General features: G+C 38.7%; 1 protein-coding gene across 2 annotated transcripts in view; it reads right to left on the bottom strand.

Moving 5' to 3' along the window:
- Positions 1-11012, bottom strand: part of il11ra (interleukin 11 receptor, alpha) — a 46718-nt gene extending 35706 nt beyond the window's left edge. For both annotated transcript variants that reach the window (XM_040158296.1, XM_040158297.1), the window contains exon 1: positions 10868-11012. The gene's annotated coding sequence lies outside the window, so the exon portion shown is untranslated. The remainder of the gene's footprint in view (positions 1-10867) is intronic.
- Positions 11013-13517: the final 2505 nt, after the last annotated feature.

Raw genomic sequence — 13517 nt, 5'->3', positions numbered from 1 at the left:
ACAAAAAGTATAACAAAGTTTATTTCAAAATAAATGAATAACAAAAAAGGGAAAAAGCCCTCATCAGACTGTTTGGCACTGCTGCACAGACCAGGCTCACAAACAGCCGACTACCCAACCAGTTTGCTTGAGATAGTACGGCAGATAGGAGGCTGATTTACAGTGCACCGCCATGATTTGGGTTCAAAGTTTGTTGATTTTGAGACACTCTGTGTTTGTGTGTACGTGTCTCGTGTGTGACTGTTTGTCTCTTCAGTGATCCAGGACACAGATTAAAAAGCCTGTTTAAGATCAAAGGCAGAAGTAGAGGAAGGGACGTTTTCAAAGTTAAACTCTGTCAAACCAGAAAAACCTCTGCATGATCTCACTAGATTAATTTAGACTGACAACTTCTACCAAATGATTTTTCAATAGAATAAACACTGCATGTTTATAACATTACCAGTTTAGTAAGGTGATGTGTAGCTGTTGATCTTTTGACAAGTTGATATGAATTAAGTACAAAAATTTACTTGCACAGTGATAGAAGTCTGTCTAAAATTTCATTTGGCCTTTTTTCCTGCATTCTAGTTGAGATCCCAACTACAGATGCAGGTGTGACACACATGATCAAGGTAAGACACGCTTTTTCCCATGCAGTTACTGTCTGCCACTATAATGTTACCTAAGACATTAGCCAAATGTTGACTCATGGAAATCCCTCTTTTTAAAAGTCGTTTAGCTAAACGGGGTCCGTATGGTCATCAAATATGCTTATCGAATACAGGATAAAGAGGCATGTTTCTCCTCACCATTATTTTCTAATGTGACATGGGATCCAATATTTTTGCCGCATGCATAGTGTTATCATAATGTTCTCTGTCAAATGTATTGTTATAATTTTTGGTTGCAGCATAGCTACCTTATTTCAAAGTTTGCACATGGATAATCGATTGATCCTTTCAAATTTAGATTTAATGTGTGGCAGCTGAATCCCCGCATGAACAGTGCACTGATCTTAAACTGCTGTTTGTTTCCAAACCCAAAAGGTTTGGTTTGTTGACCTCTAAAAGATGCAAGGCAGTTGGTTTACCAGTGAAAGCCCGTTGCTTCGCCTGCTCTGCCTTGAATGATGAAAAAGGACAGTTGTACACTGCATATTTTCATGCTGTTATATCTCTTGACTGTCATCTACAAACAACCTCAATCTGATGTGTTTAACGCCACGCATTTGGCAAAGGAAAACAAAGGTTAAAGATCATTTCTCATATCAGTCATCTATTCTAGACTGAAAGGACAGATTTTCTTGCCAAACATTTTTTTAGCGCTGAGCAGTGTTTTTGTAATGCATTGATGTCAACACTGCCTGCTTGACTCATTGCGAACGACCATAACACCAGCCATAAAACTGTCTTTGAAAGAAAATTCAGTTTGGCACACAACTTCTAACAAACTGCAGTCAGCAGTCAATGCCATACTTAGCCAATGTCCATTAACCATTTATTCAAGGTAAATATGATAAACTGAGCTCAGAGCTCAGATGTGATTCAGACCATTGGTAATCAGCCAAAATTTTCAAGCAATTCAACGGCCTTTCATTAAGTAATTCATCACGATAATATATATTTTATTTATTTATTTATTAGAAATGACAAACAGTACTTAATTTAGCCTTTATGCACTGATTGAAATCCTAACGTCCAATAAAATCTCACAGTAAACTTGAAACGTAAAAAAAAGTAAACGACTCATACTTATAAATGATCTGAAAAATATAAACCAAAACCTCTTTTGTTTGTAATTATGTAAAATGAATCATTAAATGAATATAAATGAGTCTATGCAGCTACAATACATGAACTGTATAACCAAATTGCACAAGTTGGTACATGTGCGGCTATCACAGGCTCTGATTACATTTGATATTAACATATCATTTATATCTTCATATTTAGCCATATTTAATTCATCTACATAAATGTATTCAGATTTTTTCATTTTCTCACAAAACAAATAATTGCTATAGTATGTACGTCTGCTCCTGGCAGTTTTATCTTTCAAGCTTCCTCCTGCCCGTCATATGCATCAAATCTACTTCTTACTGACATTGTTGCCACACACATGATGACACAAGACACAATGCTTTACCATGGTGTTGCAGGGAACTGACAGCCACTATCAGAGGCTGTCTGACAGTCTTGTTGCACATGTATTCAGAATACACATGCTGGAAGGCCAGAGGACAAGGTGTGTTCCCATTCCTTCTGAGCAGCACAACCACATCTGAAGTGAGTTGATCTCATCCTTAAATGAAATGTCATCATATGAAACGAGGACATGACTATTCCTCAACAACTCTTCACACTTCAATGACAAACCATATGAGTATTCCGATATGACATATGATTGTGTCCTGATAACACCCTTATGGTGAAGGCTGATTAGGTTTAGCCAACTAATACTACTTGACAAGGAAAAAAGAAACAGACCTCATCACTTGCAAAAACTGAGAAGTTGGACATTTTGAGCTACTCTGTGAACATGCACTCATCTAAGAGACATTGCTGGTGTAGTCTTGGCCTCATTCTCATTTGTTTCTGTCACCTGCCTGCCAAATCAGATATGATCACCATGCTCGATAACACACATTTAGTCTAAGTTAAGACTGCTAACACTCCATGAAGACAACAAACACAGCAGAGGGGGGGGGGGGTGTAGATAGAGAGCAAATCAAAAAATTAAAAGGGAGGGCTAAAGAGAAAGAAGAAATGGAACTGAAAGGAGAGAAGAAGAGAGGGAAAAGAAACAGTAAGATGTGTTAAAGGTTGGAGGAGGTTCATACTTATCTTCCATGGACATTCCAGCATAATTATGACATCACAGTTCCACACACACACACACACACACACACACACACACACACACACACACACACACACACACACACACACACACGCACACACACACACACACACACACACACACGCGCACACGCGCACTTCCCCACAGACATTTTGCTACATCATAACTGACTGTCACATAATTCAAACAGACAAGTCTATCAATTATGTATGATCAGTCCAGTAAAAATAGTCGCCTCCTTGCAACAGAAACATAGAACACAACGCTGCCTGTCTTTGCTATATCTCGCACTTTTAGGTACTAAGATGATGCTACTACCCAAAGTGGTGAGTAGTGATATTTTCAAGAAAAGGGTGGCCTCTAAAACCAAGACCACCCACCGTTACATTTTAGCCATTTCGCTGTGACTCTTGTCCAGGGCTACATAAAAGAGTTAATAGGAGTGCCAGCCATCTAAACTCCTCTCCTTTACATTCTTCCTTTCAGTGTCTGCACTCACTCAGCACGACTGGATGTATTAGGGCTTGTTTTCATCTTGTCAAAGCCATTCATGCACAGGATGAAACACATGCTCCATAGAATAGAAAATTACCGAAGCTTGTAAATCTATCACAATAAGCAGGAAGAATTCGTTTGACAACCATACAAAGACAAGGATCCCCACAAAACTGCAAATTTCTGAACATTGTCATCCATCTCTACTTTTTACTTAAGCTGTGATGACATTCGCTGCTCTACTGTGTTTAACACTAAAATTTACAGTCTAAAACAAAGAAATACAACCATTTAAAATTTGTTATTAAAGAGCCCCTCCAGACATGTTCCAAGACAAATTATAAATTATAATTTGTTAAGTCTTCTTTAGTTTTCCACAACAAAGTACACTTAACCAGTTAAAAATTCTTAAAACTGCATGTCCTTCTCTGTCATTTCAACATCCAGAATCTATGAATATTACATATAAAAGTCCATTCTCTGTGTATGAGCACTAGAGCTTTCAAGTTTCCAAATCACACCTGTTTAAGTTGAATACTGTGACATGTCTGGCTTCCAAAGTAGTTCCTCCTGGCACATCCAGGTGTTAACTGAGATTTAAGGTGAGTGCAGAATAACTTTCCTTCTTCAACTGCACACACAGACACAGACACACAGACACACACAGACACACACAGACACACACAGACACACACACACACACACACACACACACACACACACACACACAAACACAGTGGAGTGGTATTGTTCTAGATGACCAAACATAAAGATAAGCATATTATTCACAACAGGAAATATCCCTTTTTAACCATCGTGCCACAGTTGGGGATCTGTTGTGTGAATTTCAGCGACAGTTGATGACACTGGGTCTCCCCATTTTATGAAGAATCAGAACATGTAACCTTAGGGCCAATAGGTCCATCCTCTAACATCAGAGTATTTCTTAAAGCTCTGACAGAATGATCCACACTGTCTAAGGTTTAACCATGCTGTAGCCTTTCTGGCTCACTGCTAGCATTGCAGAAGTCAAAACCTGGCACACTTAAGGGATTAATGATTGCTTTTTCCTAAACAATGTGTCTCCAGTACTGTGGAATTACTTATTTTGGCACTAATCAGCACTGATATGCATTTCACAAAGTTCATACATCCAGGCACGATATATAACTCCAAAGAACAGGCTATTTACTAGTATATGTGGACACTGGACATAAAGTGTAGTTCCATTTCAAGTCCTAAAGTTCTTTGGCTTTATAACTTGTAATGGAGACTGGGACGAAACCACTGCATTACACCACTAACATGTCACAAGGACAAAAATAAGAGCTATGTCTCTTCTTTCATTTTAGCCTCTGAAAATAAACCCCACTGAGACGCCACAGTGAGTCTGCATTAATGAACCTCTTTTAATAACAGGGTGGTGGATCAATGCGCTCAGCTCAAGAACCGCTTTAATTTCATGTCAGACATCAGGTTCACAAAGACAACATTTCAGGGATGGTTGTGACGGTAAATATGAACACCTGCAGGGTGGGAGTCAACACTGAGCAGCCAAAATGTTGGTAAATTTTTGCCAGAGCAGCTTGTAAATCAATCCACAGTGTTCTTCACGCTGGTTTGGCAAGTAACCACTCATGATCTGGAGGTAGGGTTTTATACCAAAGTAATCAATAGATTCTTTTACTCCAGCACAAACTATTACTCTGCAAATTCTAATAATCTCCTCAGTTAGCTGTATTTTCACAGTCAACACTGCAATGGACAGAGCAGTTACAGTATACCAGCTTTTAATGGCAAAACTGCAGCAATGTCAGTACGTTTGTTTACACACATGATCATTAATTTCAGTGATAGTAGTACTGTATGTTGGTCAGAGTCAAACAGGCAAACCTCACAAAACCTCTAAATGGTAAAAGTGAATATTTTTGTTTGACTGTGTCTGTGGACTATAGATAAAGGGGTTGTAGTTTCCTGCAGTGGAAGCCTATAGAGGTCCAGAGGATCATAAATCACATTTGCATTTGAAGGAAGCACATTAACATTTATCTTTCCTGGAACTTTCTGAGCATGCACACTGTTTTTCAGCACAGTGGCGCTTCACAGTTATTCATCCCAATAAGTGATAAGAATACGGTGAAGCTGCAAACATCAACCTTTCCTCTACTGTTGGCCACTGTAGAAGTTAATGAGTAAGATAGTGCCTCTCTCTCTTTCAATGATCAATCAAGACATTTTTACCTTTTTTTTTTGTTTCTCTGTTTTTCTTTACAGAAAAACACGACTACTTTTCATAATACCTTTTTAATATTATTTTCCTGCATGGAAACCAGTTTCCAACCAGCCACGGGGATGCCTCTCTACAAAAGAGGCTACATTTGTGTGACAGAATAAAATGGATAGGATTATAGTGACAGAGTTAGGATTACAGACCACTGTCTATTGCTGGTGAGCATTTTGACACTGCACAAAATCATTTGATTTTTCGACACATTTATGCAATTTCAAATATAAACAATATCTGTAATTTTAAACATATACAAAGGAACAGCCCAAATTATAAATATTATCTCTCCTTCACCAACATTGTACTGTATCTCATGTATTCTATCTTGTAAACTGATACCAATCTTGCAGGCTTTGTGAAAAACACAGTCACATCTGACAGATTTTCTATAAACTGAGATGTGCGCTAGAAATAATGTAATTAGTGGGTAAAGTAGAATGTAAAACTACTATGTATGAAGACTGACTAAACAAACAGATCATGGCTATTAGTGGACACAAACTGTTTAGAAACTAATCCACTAGGTGTAATGTAGTTGTTGAAATGTCAGTTTCCTGCACCTTCTTCCCTTACAGCTGCTGTGATGGAACTCTGCATTAAATACACAGATATAAAAGATGGCATCAATAAACGCGCTATTATCCACAATAAAGTATATTGGCTAATCAGCAGCAAATATACCTTCGTTTGGCCTTAAATTGCAATGCCAAAGACAATATTTATGCAGCCAATGACTCAGAAAATTACTGTTGTAATAGTGATATAAAGGAGAGCTGCTGCTCACATAAATCATAATCATATAACCATATTGAGCTCTTTTCTTCTGTGTTGCATTAGTGTTCTATTATGCGCTGTTACAGTTTTGTTTCAACATTAATTTGACATAGCTTGTTCTTTCTATTGTCATTGTGTGTAATTTAAAAGTAAAACTTCACACTTAAACATTCCTATGTTGAATTTGTCTTGAATCTTGAATTATCTTGAATTTGTAAGATATGGCTTGTTCTTTAAGATTCTTACATAGTTATTCATTATAATCTTACATATTATAACGGAAAGCCGCCATGATCTTGAGATATTTCGTAATGTAAAAATGGAGTCTGCTGGCAAAATAAAGTTCTTCAATCTAAAACAGAGGCAGCAAACTTCAGATGTTTGCCATCATGTTCCATACAGCAAAGAGTGGGTAGGGTTACGTTGCAGGGCTGCCATAATGTATTCAACCATCATTCAACCATCACACAGGGAGACATTTATTGTAGGAGAGGCATAGCTATCAGTGATAGCATACCACACTTTTTCTTAGATGGAAAAAGGCATATTGTCCAGCAAATATACCACTTTCACTCTCACCACACTATCAGTGTTGTTATTGGTCAGCTAACCTCAAAAAAAGCCACAGCTCCAAGCCACAAGGTCAAGCCCCACTCAAGCAGCTTGACCTTGTGGCTTGAAACTGTGGGAACTGTAGCAAATGTAGGCAATCTTGGTAGAAGTAGAAATGAAAATGACGCCAGGTTGGAATTAAATAACTTGCAACTCAACAACTAGTTGCAAAATAACTCAAGTGCAGTGGACAACTGAACACAGCTCTTGGAAAGTATGAGTGGGAATAAAGTGCATGAACAGCAGCACAGGGGATGAGAAATACCCCAATCTAGGCCCCTCAAAGTTGGTTTAATATCAAGAGCTCTCTCTCTCTCTCTCTCTCTCTCTCTCTCTCTCTCTCACACACACAAGCACACACACACACACACACACAAACAAGCACACACACACACACACACACACACACACACACACACACACACAAACCAAGAACAGTATGGCCTCAGACTTGGCAAGTACCACTGAAGTTCTTGGAGCAGCTTTCTCTCTAATTTAAAGTTGATTGCCGTGGGCCCTCTGTGTGTGACTAGTGAAATATGAGTGTGGAGAAGAGACTATGGAAGCTTGGACTGAGTTTAGCTCTGTGTGCGTGTGTATGCAAGTACTGGATCGTCTGAGTGTGTGCCTATGCATGTATATGTGCATGCATGAGTCTGTGTCAAGGTCTAAGTGGAGCCTCTGCATATTTGTGCGGATGTGTGTGCGCACATGTGGTTTTTGGCCAGAGCTAGTGTAGCGATTGGAGTGACAGTGAGAGCTGTCTGCAGGGAATCAGGCAAGGCAAAAGGCAAGCTGAATAAAAGTACCTTTCTCAAACTGGAATAAGGTTTTTAAAAGGTGACTTCAACTGAACTGAGTTACACTACAGAAAAAGAACAGGGGTACAATAAGTTAGACTATACAGTGCAGTTCTAGGCCCGTATTTACTAAACTATCAAATGGAAATTTTTGGGTCAGGATTTTTATGAAACAATGGGGCATCTGTAGTTTAAATCCCTGTCTCCAATAGATTATTCCTCTCTGAGCATTCATGTGATTAATCGTGTGATAACCAGAGAGACTTTCTTTAAAGTTACTCCCACACTAAACTGGAACTAGAGGTAATTCTCTTGATAAATGTGATAAATGTGTTCTAGCGAATAACTTTTTTACTCAAAAGTTGGCTAACTCGAGACCTCTTAGGTGTAATTCTCAGAACTTTGATAAGTAAAAGCCTCTACCTTGTCTACACTACAGTTAACATGACATTGCCTTGAAGCCTCAGTGTATACACTTTCTAACTTTTAAGATCTTCCTCAACATTTTTATCACAAAACCACACTCTGTATTTCAGTTATCTTACACCTTAACAAAGGATCAAGGAAAAAATTTGTAAGTATCAGCTATGCTATGAAGCTATGAATTAAGGTGTTTCACTAGTCTCAGAAATCTAAGCAGCTTGGATTTCCCTTTCTTTTTTGGATAGGTTTGTAACCTGAGTCCAAAGAGCACATTTGGAAGTGGACTCTAACAACCAACAGTCTATGAGTGTGAATTCTTCCTTTAAAATTCCCAAGCAACCAGCAAAGTCCAAAATGGTAAAAACAGCCATTCGTGACTGGGACAATCCAGTTCCAATAGCCTAATGTGATCGTGATAACTTTACCCCGAAAGAAGGCTGCATGCTCCAAACTCTGGCCACCCAATTATTGATCATGACTTCTAAATTCTGAACAAACCAATAATACCTTGAGCAACTTGTGATCTTATACAACATATTACAATCCTTATTTAAATCCTTAATTTAATTCATTTAAGGCTACTAGGGGTCAAAAAAGTTAAGAGCCACATTTCCATGAGAAACATGTTAAATTTTTTAAGTATGATTTGCTACAACTTCTAATAAGAATTTTAATCATTAAACATTTAAACATTCAATCTTGATGTTGTTATATATAAATGATTGCAGCTGGATAATTGAAACAACCTCATGCAAACACAGTTTAATCCTGGGATTTCACTACTTTAGTTTGGCTCCCAGACATACATAGTTTAAAGTTAAAGTAAGTTAAAGTAAAAACATATAATCATTAATAGCTGCTTTAGGAGGAACTGCCCATCGCCACTGATCGTGACCCCTGATTCATATCAGCTTTGCATTACAATAAAAAACAGAGAGAGACAACTCAAAACTGAAACGCAAGAATGTAACACGTGAATTAAGACGTCCTTCAGTGCCGTCTACAACATTTGCTCTGTCCATTAGTACATAACTTATTATTATACTGTATTTTTTCATTTTTTGACTGTATGTGTCTGTGTCTTCCTGAACTTTGCCGTTGTGTACGAGTACATTCAGAGCCACTGGAAACGGGAATGAATTTCCTTGTATGCGTAAACATACCCAGCCAATAAAGCTTATTCTGATTCTGCTTTTCACTTTATCGTCTCTTTGAAGCATCACAGGCCAGCCTGTTTGATAAACACGAGTGCACTTTGACGTCACACTACAGGATTTGCGGGTAAGGCTCAAATTCTGCCACTGATATGCAATATGCAGTGTAATCAAGAACACAGACCCCGCATTTAAATGGCTCCTTCTAAATTACCTAACCTTGACTTTCCTAATGGCTTTAAGCTATAGATGAGTGGTGTTATAGCATGAACCTTCAACCACATTTCACTTTTAATGCGGAGATGTTCGAAAAAAGAAAAAAAAAAAACTGAGCTTATTTTGAGCAATAGAGCTCGCAGCTTCAACTCTCTACCTCCTTCTGCCATCTACCTTCCCTCTCCTACTCCTGAGACGCCTCCAGGCTTCGCTCTCTGCTTGGTCTGTTTGCATTCCTTCTGAGCTCTATTTAAAGGCTTGATAACTCCGCTGGCTGGAGGAATGCACATCTGTAGTGAGACCCCGTCCCACTGTCTCCGTATCAGTATTTGTACTGTATTTGTTTCTATTTGCAGTACATTAACCTTTACTGTTCCCCCAGAACTAAATTTTTGCATATAAATATACAAAAAGGAAGAGTAGGATAAGACTAATATTGTTTATCACATCAACAAGTGCTTTGGGATGACTCATGATTTCAGTGCTTCATTTATACACTGCCAAGTGTGTTTTTTGTGCTTGGATTTGAGAGCTAGCAGCAAAACAAGTAAAAGTAAGCCAATGAAACACCAGTGCTTTCTACCTTACTAACACATAGGTGTGTTAGTAAGGTAGAAATAACACATAGGCTATGAGTCTAGCAAATCACAGATGCTCCTGAGCTTACAACAATAATAATACATTTTAAATTAAGGTACAGTTCTTTAACAATATTTGATGCTCCTTCCTACAACTTTCACCGAGAAAAGGTCTGAATTAAATGTGAACCCAACACACAGCTGCAGCAGCATGTTTCATCAACAGTGAAGAAAACAGCCCGTGGTCAGTTCATCTCACAATTATCCCACATAAAATTACAATGAGTGGTTGAATTCATTTATGAGACATTGCTGGAGCCATACTTCTAAGGTATATTATTGAAAGACATATAATATGACAAGTGTTTAGAGTGGTACACAAGCTAAAGAGGGACCAACATGTAAGCTAGCGGCATGACATAGGTGAACAACATTGGAGTAAATTTCCCACTGATCCCTCCTGTCCCGTGTAGTGAGGCGGATAAACTTTTCGCCCCCCCATCCCCGACACACACACACACACACACACACACACACACACACACACACACACACACACACACACACACACACACACACACACACACACACACACGTACGCACGCGCGCGCGCGCAAACAGCTTCCCAGCCGCTAATCCCGTCAGCCGCGATTCACAACTTTTTAAATCACCAAACTTGGAAAATACCTTGGAAAATCTCCCCGGGTCAAACAGGCCTTATTATGTTGTCGCCTTCCATGGCCGGGACTTTGTCGAGCTGTTCTTCGGCTCCGCGGAGAGACTGGAGAAGGACTTGCGGGGCAGGAGAGCAACAAAGTCTGACTAGGAGGAGAAGGAGGGAACGAAGGAGGCCAGACCAGTCGGCTGCCGCCCCGTTGGAGGAGCGGGCTGTCAATCATCAGGCTGAGTGGGCGGGTCCTAACTGTAAAGGGATTATGGACGCTGAGCTATCAGCACTGATCCCAGGTCTGAGGTCTAAGGAATGTGGCAGGGAAAAACAGATAGAGCGTTAAGATAGTTTTGCTCTTTATGTATCACTTTTCATGTGATATTATGAAGGCGCTATTGGTTGGTAGTTTTGCAAGCTGAAAACTGTGTTTATAACTTCATCTTTTTTTAATCAATTCATTTGAATTAATTCAGTTTTAATTTGTGGTAAAGTTAATGTACAAACTGACCAAACTATGTATGCAAAGGTTTACCTACACAAGCCAGTCTCATTTTCACATAGTCAATTTACACTCATTTTTTTCTTTTCATTATGAGTTTTTGCCTTAGTTTAAGGAGATGAGAGAGAAAAAGGTACACTTAGTGTCAAATACACAGAGATTTGCATTTGCATTTGCATATGCACTGCTGACTGAAGAAAAATATTTGTGTCAGCCTCCTAGGGGCAACAACAAGTAGGACATGAGGGGCATTTTGAGTTTAACTGCTGTCTTCCACTAATTGTATACATGTGTGCAAAAACACTAAATATAGCAGCTGTAGTCCACAATAGTTGCTTTCATCAACCTCATTACAATCAAACAGATCATGATGGCTCTCAAATAGCTTGTAATTTTTTCATAACCACAAGTAGCATTACACAGGCAATGGGGCCAGTAATACAAAATCATGAAAGAGTCTGGGTAATTCTGCTGAGAAAAACCCTGATCCCCTTTACATGTGTACATGGATGGAAGTAAAACAAGCGTTTCCAGATTTCACTCAGTTATCCTGCTAAATTGTTGATCCTGCGTCATGAGACAGGACCTTGATGTATTTATTTATTTATTTATTTATTTATCTTACTTGTTACGGGATGAAAACATAAGCACATTAAAACCATTAATGGTTCCAGTGCTCTGTGCTTTAGCAGACAATAAACTGGACGACGGTAACATCTCATTATCGAAAGCAGTGACCTTTTATCCTCCCTCCTGAATGTAAATGGAGGTGGAAAAACACATCTGTCATTGTAACACGGTCTGATGCAACAATACAGCCTCCAAAAGACTGCAGGGTAGAATCAACACATCTTTAATTCAGTTTAAACAGAAACTGGTTTTGGCTTCCAAAAGGTGAGATTTTATTGCAGGGGTGTCATATTGGATTACATTCAACTGTACAGGTCTGCCTAATAAACTGACAACTCTATACAGTCTATACAGTGATGTCTTCAGTCCCACGATTATGGCACATTTTATGCAGATTTCATACATGACGTCACTGTTTTTTTACAGTTTCAATATCACATACCCATACTACTTAATTTTCATGTCATACATCAAATACACAGAATAGAACAAATACAAAATGATTACCATGATGATATCAGAAAAATGCAATACAACTGTTTGTTCAAAGTATATAAATTGTGTAGTTAACAAGACACACAACTCTAAAAGATTTTTTCCACTCATTAGTAAGTGCACAGTAGGACAAGCCTGTTTATTGGTGAAGTAAGTTTGACCTTGATCTAGATCTCGCTTGAAGCCAAAACAGCCGGTCGTCTCCCTTCCAACTGAGTTTTATGATTAACAGACTGGACATGGACAGTCTGAATGAGAAGTATGACAGTATCCAGTCCCCTCATCAGGCAAACAACACCGACATCAGTTATTCTTTTGAAAGGGGGATTTCCAATTTGAACAAATTCAGCCATCCCCTTACTGACCCTGAGTTGCAGTTGCAGTTTGGAAGACTTCCAACATTGTCTCATTAGGAGCAGGACAGCAGTGAATGTCAGCCAGGCATGAAATAGACAGACAAACAGAGTTCTGCTGTCTCTCTTCCTTTATGTTGGTTTATCACTAGTATCTTTATTTATTAGTCATGCACATTTTCTTAAAGAGCGTAAGTATTTGCCTTGGAATACCTCCGCTATGTAATGTGATTTTGTGTAATCCTTAAACAAATACTACTTTCATGAAGCTTAGAGTGTTACGTTTTTGTTCAAGCTGGGTCAGGGGGTGTTAATTCAAATCTTTTGCAAAACTTTAAGCTGTAGTTTGTGGTGTGGTTGAAGTGAACTGCATCTGCTTCTTTTTTTTTGCTTGTCCATCTGCACAGTACTTTTCTTTCAATCTGTTGTTTGGTCTGGTAGTGAATTTATCTGCCTGTCCATCTGCCTGACTAAAGTATGAGCCAATGTACCTGTCAGTCTGTTCCCATCTGCCAATCCTTTGTCTCATCTGTCTTAATCTATCTTTCTCTGTCAGACCTGTCTGTTTTTTTTTTCTGTGTATCATTTAGCTATCTCTGTTCATGTTGCTCTTATTTCTAACTTCTGCACCACTTGTCTTCCACTTGTCTTATCATAGAACTTGGGTATTTTTGTCTATCATGGTTCTGA

This window comes from Xiphias gladius, chromosome 20 (assembly GCF_016859285.1).
Source record: "Xiphias gladius isolate SHS-SW01 ecotype Sanya breed wild chromosome 20, ASM1685928v1, whole genome shotgun sequence".
NCBI lineage: Eukaryota > Metazoa > Chordata > Actinopteri > Istiophoriformes > Xiphiidae > Xiphias > Xiphias gladius.
Note: the sequence above shows the minus strand (reverse complement) of the source record. Positions and strands in the feature narration are given on the sequence as shown.